The 7,382-nt window shown below is 31.2% G+C and overlaps 1 long non-coding RNA gene across 1 annotated transcript; it reads left to right on the plus strand.

Moving 5' to 3' along the window:
* The first annotated feature begins 3,493 nt into the window (after window positions 1–3,493).
* LOC133036500 (uncharacterized) lies at window positions 3,494–5,406 on the plus strand. Its single transcript, XR_009687127.1, has 2 exons — window positions 3,494–3,768; window positions 5,178–5,406. It is a non-coding gene; the product is annotated as an uncharacterized LOC133036500 (long non-coding RNA).
* Window positions 5,407–7,382: the final 1,976 nt, after the last annotated feature.

Here is a 7,382-nt window from a genome sequence, read left to right on the forward strand (position 1 = left end):
GGTATACTAATTTTTGCCATTTTTTACAAAAATACTGTCAGACGGTATTTTTTACTTTTTTAATGTGTTTTTTTATAAGTTTCATATTGTAGTATACTGTGTTAAGTTTTTACTGTTGTTCTACTGGTATTTTTTGGTTGTTCTACTGTTGTTTTGAGTTAATCTGTTTTGTGTTCTACTGGTGTTTTATAAAAACACAGTATTTTTGAAAAGATTTCCGTGTGACAGTATTTTTGTAAAAATTAACCCAAATTCCAGTATTTTTGTAAGTTTCCTAATACTTAGGTGGCTTTTGGTTGGAGGTAATAAAATGGAATGGAATGGAAAGGAAACAATTTTTCATTCTATTCCTTTATTTGGTTGCATTTTAAAGTAATAGAATGACATTCTAATGGAATGCTCTTTTCACCATTTTGGTGGAAACTATTCCATTTTTTTAAAAAAAAAAAGAAAGATCATTTCAATGTACAAGAAAAAAATTTAATGATTTTTTTATTAATTTTTTTTAATGCATTTTAAATTTTATTCTATTCCATTCTTATTCCTATTCACATTCTCATTCTTATTATATATTTTCATTCCTCACAACCAAACGCTAACTTAGTATTTCTAAGCACAATCCGATTTAATTACTAGAAAGTTTCTTATTTTGAACGAGACTCAATCTAGTTTTGAGGTTCTCTTTAATGCTTCTATTATACATTGAAGCTAAACATTTTCCCTCAAATACACACAAATTCCAATTTAGCCAAATTCCATAGATTGCACTTGTTAGAATGGCATAAAAAATTTATAATAACGAACCTCTCTACCTCTTTTTCCGCAGTCAGTCAAGAAGCAATTAAAAGGAATTAGGCCAAAGCCAATCCCCCAACCACATCAAAATAAGCTAATATTGGTCTTCCATCTTGTATATAATGTTACATTGCACACAATCTGTGTGTATGCATATAATACATACATATTCAACAAGCAAAACTACGCTCAAGTCCTTGTTTAATCTATATACCTTACGTTTGGACATTGTTAAAACAAATAAAACCTTCTGTATTACATTTTTAATACTTACAATAAACCAAAGAAAGCAACACATGTCTACTTAATAAAATAGGAAGAATGAAAAGAGCTTGAGAGTTGAGCCCACATAAACAGGTTTTGCAATCCAAAAAAAAGTGAAAAATGTCATGTATCATCCGTAATAACGATAGAAGCCATAAACTGTAAATCTATCTTTATTGCAAATGAAAAATTTCATTGAAAAAATAAAATTTTAAAAGACAAAGGAGAATGAATAAGAATAGAATATAACAAAGAGAAATATGAACATCACCAAGGCTATGATCAGTCTTATGAAGGTGCTCGAACAAGAGAAAACGATCGAAGTTGCTCTGCTATAAAACCATGGCTATGGTTCTCCATCTATACGAACAATTGATAAATTAGTACAAGTTGGGTTCGAGGTTAGGGCTTTTGCTCCAGAGAGAGAATAAGGAAAATGTCCACATTGATTCATCATTTCAAACAAAAAAAAATTCTTGCTTTGGGTAAATTCAATTCACTTGACTCTGAAACCAAATCAATAAATTAATTTTAGAAACTTAAATAAAAATTGTGTTTATTTATTTACCTATAGAAAGCAACCTAGAATTTAATATGATTACAGATATACACACATATTTACATGCAAAGAAGAAGACATTCTAATATTGAATGATTTTCAATAACAAAAGATAACATCAAATAAACTAATATTGATCTTCCATCTTGTATATAATGTAAGTATCATTACATTGCACACAACAATGTGTTTGTATACATATAATATAAGAATATTTTTATTTTAGGAATATATTTCTATTTAAGGAAATAAATTTCTATTTAAGGAAATAAAATAAGTAATTGATTTTCTGATAAATGAATATTTTATATTCATTGAATCTGGACAAAATCAATTATGTAATATTCTATATATGGTCAGATTTCTATATTCATTACCCGATTTGATTTCCTGAATTAATTGTCAAAATATTTAGACAATTAATGTGACATAGATAATGATGGAGTATCTCACCTATAAATATAGGGTCTCGGTCCCCGAGCTCCTGACTCATTCTGTTCATAACAGCAAAATCCATCTAAAGAGAGTTGAGAGAGAGAGGAAGCTCGATTACCCACATCAATCGGTTTCTTTGCAGATCAAGCTTATGTGGGACTAAAGCTCAAAGATTCAATGGTTGGAGGTATTTCGATCCTTAATTATAGTGCATATATGTTTTATTAATTCCGCAATTTATACATAATCATATATGTTTCAGTTTATACAATTAAATGTCTAACAGTTGGTATCAGAGCGGATAATATATCTCTGCCTTGATTTTTTTTTTTTGAGTTTCATATATATATATATATACATTTACGGGATTCTTCATTTATAATATAAATTATATATATTTTATATATATACTTTTATATTATATAATCCCGATTATATATATTCATACTCAATTTATTTTTTTATATATACATAGGGATATGATTTTGTCCCGTTATTGTACTTTCACAGATTGTAATCCGTGATGTACGACAGCCGTCAGATGAGAGAGTTATTTGATCTGACGGCTAAGATTGATCTAGGGGTAATTAGGGTTAAAAAGTTGAAACGTACCCTGACACTCATTTAATGTACCCTGAGACTCATCTAATGTACCACAGAATACATTCTGTGAAAGTACATCACGGGACAAAATCATATCCCTATATACATATATATATTCATCTTCATATTTACGTTCATATATATGTATATATTATATACATTCATTTATACCGTATAATATATATATTTCTGGATATACACTTTCATATTATATTCATTTATTCATTAATTTCTTTCCATATAATTAATTATCGTATTCTATTATATATTTTTATGATATTTTATATGGTTTAATGTGTATATGCAAGTATATATGTATATATATACGTATACAGTATCAGTTTTTTATTTTTATATATATTTTTTATATATACATTTTCTTTTCATTTACGTATATGTATATTCATATTTATATATATACACTTTTATATTCATATTTTATAATCTATATGTAATACCCGGAATTAAGAAATGGATTAGCAAAACCCTAACTAGATAATTATGTATAATGGAGGAATTATATTATTATATAGTTCAATATATGTGATTTATATGAATTTTAATATATTAAAGACCCTGTTGGTGAGCCAGGGGCATTTTGGTAATTATGACCCGAGAAGGGTAAAATGATGAAATTAATTTGATTACGTGCTTAATGGAACTATATTATTATATAGTATACCTGTGTTGTCTTTTCAGGTGTGTTCTGACAGGTTAGCGCGGTATAGTCACAACCGGGAATTCCGGGCCGAACCGGGTTCGGGCCCGAAATGTAAATTGGATTGATAATTTGGCATTTTATTTGATGAATGATAATCTAAAATTTATTTGAAATTAATTGAGTATTGAAATGACTTATTTACCCTTGTGAGGGTGTAGGTGTGAATAATAAGCCATGAGGGCATTTTGGTCATTTGACCCCTATTTACTATGTTTGATTAAAATTGATTTTTAATGAAATGAAATGCAAAATTCTGGTTTTACTTTCACTCTTGGCCGACCCCCTCTCTCTCCCAAACCCTCTTATTATTTCAAGTTGAATTTGAAGAAAAGCTTGGTTCTTAGCTTGTTTTGGAGCTTTGAAGTTGTGAATTCTTGAGCTTGGAGTTGAGGTAGATTCTTGCTAAGTTTATGTGAAATTTATGGTTGAATTCTTGCTGAAATTATTGTGGAAAAAGCATGCTTTAAGTTGTTTGATCTTTGTTTGCATGTTTAGGGAAATGGATGTTTAATCTTGATAATTTGTGTGTTAATCTCTTGATTTGTGTTTGATTGGGCTTAGAGTACAATTCAAGGATGTTTTACATGCTTAACCTAATTTTTTAAGCTATTGTTTTACTGCTGGAAATTGAATAAGTATGTGTTGGGTTAAAGTTCAAGTTCTTGAACTTGGAGTTTTGCTAGTTGAAGCATGATTTGTGATTATTGTGCAATATGAAATTATGGGGTTTATTGTTGGATTTTGATGCATAATTATGTGTTTTAGACCCTATAATATTTGCTAGCTGCTGTAAGTGGATTAATTGTGATTTTGGATGTGAAAAGCAAGCTTGAGTTCATGGAACTCAAGCTTGGTGCTTTAATGGCACTTTTTGATTTTTAGTGCAATTGTTGTGTTTAAGTTGTGGAATATGCTTATTATGACATATATTGATGCTCTGAAAAGTTTGAGAATGTTTGGGGATGATTTGAGTGAGTTTTAGGGGTTTAAAGATTGAGGAATTTCGTGTTCTCTGCCCAGACAACCGGAATTCCGGTTGGTTCATCCGGAATTCCGGTTGGAGTTCATCGAGAAATGCTGAATTTTGTTTTGGCCATAACTTTTGACTCGGGACTCCGTTTGGGACGTTCTTTATACCGTTGGAAAGCTCTTTTCGAGCTCTATGTGATTATCTGTATTTGAAATGCCATGAATTTATTTTATGAATGTAAAATCAGGGGTTAACCCTATTTGTGAAAATCTCGGATTGTGTGTGACTAGGATTACCGGCACCTGGTCAGGAGCACCTGGGGATTTGGAATCTCTACTATTGCGGGGCAACAGGTAAGACAGTGATTAGCACGTAGAGTATGCGCAGTGGCGCTTATATTGAAAATGATATGCATGAATGTTTAAGTAATCGGGATTAGGGTTATTACCCTAATAGGAACGGTCTAATAGCCTAGGGTTATTACCCTAGTGATATATGTGTATAAATGCCATGCCATGTTAATTGAAATGAGATTTAAGGATTATGTGCTCAAGGCATAATCAGGTTGGACTCGGTACTCATAACCGAGATGAACCACTTTTAAGGCCTTAATGTATTTAGACGTGTGAGAGTAACACGTGGGTCTACATCATGTAGATTTAATTAGATGTGTGAGCGCAACACATAGGTCTACGCCACGTAGACATAAATGGGCATGATGAAATAATGATCAGGTCTGTGCTATACAGACATATGTGAATGAGCATAATATATTTGTTATGATTTATACTGTCTTGCTGGGCTTGGCTCACGGGTGCTCTACTGTGCAGGAAAGGGTAAGGCATTAGCTGATCAGCCATGAGTTTCAGGAGCAGGGCGAAGAATGTACATGTTCATGCCACTTCAGACCAAGCGGGTTATGGGTCTAACAGTGTTGACTTTTGTATTCTGTTTTGCCGCTTAGGTCGGCTAGTAAGAAAGAACTTGTAATAAGTTTGTAAATATTTTTGGGATCCCAACTATTTTGAAAAGTTTAAATATATTACAAGTTTATTTTCAGTCTGTTTAATATAAAAGTTTAAATTCTGCGCTATTTTAATTAGTAATCCCGATTAGGGGATTAGGGTTTCATAAGCATTTTGGGTAGCGTGCCTAATTATTTAGGGCGTTACACTATATGTTCATACATATATATATACATTCATATTTATATTCATATACTGTGTATATACATATAATTTTCATGTATATATGTTTATATATAATACTCAACGCTTTCATATTTTTATTGCATAAAATTGTATGTAATACCTGCTAGGTTTTATGCCCTAAATAAAACTCATTTCAATATAATCATATTTACTTATTAATATAGATCAGAAATAATATTTAATGTTGCATGGTTCACATGATTTATTTCATGATTATATTTACATAATGTATGAATTCATCTGAAACCCTTTTCACATACTTGATCCTGATTATTGTGTTGTCAACACATTGGAAAGTAAACATGACTATGTGAATAAAGTTTTCTAGATTTATCAGACATAGGGTTTTACTGATATGATAATCTACAACAGAGTTTACTTGCATTTGGAGAAATGCTATGTTCTTTAAAGAGCATTGGTTAAAGTAAAGCTCAGGTTGGATGCATTGAGTATGCATCAGAAGGGACCGATATTGAACTTTGACTTAGATTTATTAAACTTACCGTAATATCTATTCAAGTCAATATCGCCTAGTTGATCCTAGATCAAATGATCTTAATCCTGTTATGATTAGGCTCAATCTCAAGAGGCTATTCATGTTCTTTGATTTGTTAGTTAAGCCTACTTTTAGGTCAGGGTGATACGTACATTTTGGGAACACGGTAGTGCAATTGAGTGGGAGCGCTAACATAAACATGGAATCTATAGCTTCTATCTGGCGAATAGTAAGTAAAGGATGATCACCTTCGAGCTTGACCAAACGAAAATAAATGGTAGAGATCTCATTTCACATAAGCTGAAATATCATTTATACGGGGTTAAGTGTTTTAAGGATTAAATACATTGTAGGGTGTAACGGTAATCTAATCCCTTTACAGTGTAGATCATTCATATAGAGGATCATTGATCAAATTAGGATTATAACAATGGATAACTAATGATGTGTCTATATGGTGGAACATATAGAACATGCTATATACTGAGAGTGCAATTCTAAGTTCTATGCGTGGATTCAACGAAGAATTAATAAGTCAGTGAATTTAGGTTATAAATTCTTGATCTGCTTATTGGAAGCTCGGTTATATAGACCCATGGTCCCCACACTAGTTGAGATAATAGTGCTTGTAAGACTCATATAATTGGTTTTGATTAATCAATTATAATTCTCAAATTAGACTATGTCTATTTGTGAATTTTTCACTAAGTAAGGGCAAAATTGTAAAGAAAGAGTTTTAGGGGCATATTTGTTAATTATGATACTTTGTATGGTTCAATTAATAAATATGATAAATGACAATATTATTTAATAATTATTTATAGTTATTAAATAGTTAGAATTGGCATTTAAATGGTTGAATTAGAAAAATTGGCATTTTTGAGAAAATCAGATGCAGAAAAGATAAAACTACAAAATTGCAAAAAGTGAGGCCCAAATCCACTTTGTATGGCTGGCCACTTTTGTAGGGTTTTCCCTCTGATATTTTCATTATTTTAATGCCAAATAATTCAAACCTAACCCTAGTGGAATGCTATAAATAGATAGTGAAGGCTTCAGGAAAATTACACTAAAATTTTCTACTTTTTCCTTCAGAGAAAAACCTGAGCCTTTCACTCTCCCTATCTTTAGCCGCCACTTCTTCTCTCTTTTCCCTCTTGAATTTCGAAATTCTTAGTGTTAGAGTAGTGCCCACACACAGCAAGTGATACCTCAATCATAGTGAGGAAGATCGTGAAGAAAGACTTTCAGCAAGGAGGAGTTTCAGCACTAAAGAATCAGAGAAAGAGATCCAGGTTCAAATATTGATAATGCTCTGCTACAAAAAG

This window comes from Cannabis sativa, chromosome 4 (assembly GCF_029168945.1).
Source record: "Cannabis sativa cultivar Pink pepper isolate KNU-18-1 chromosome 4, ASM2916894v1, whole genome shotgun sequence".
Lineage (NCBI taxonomy): Eukaryota > Viridiplantae > Streptophyta > Magnoliopsida > Rosales > Cannabaceae > Cannabis > Cannabis sativa.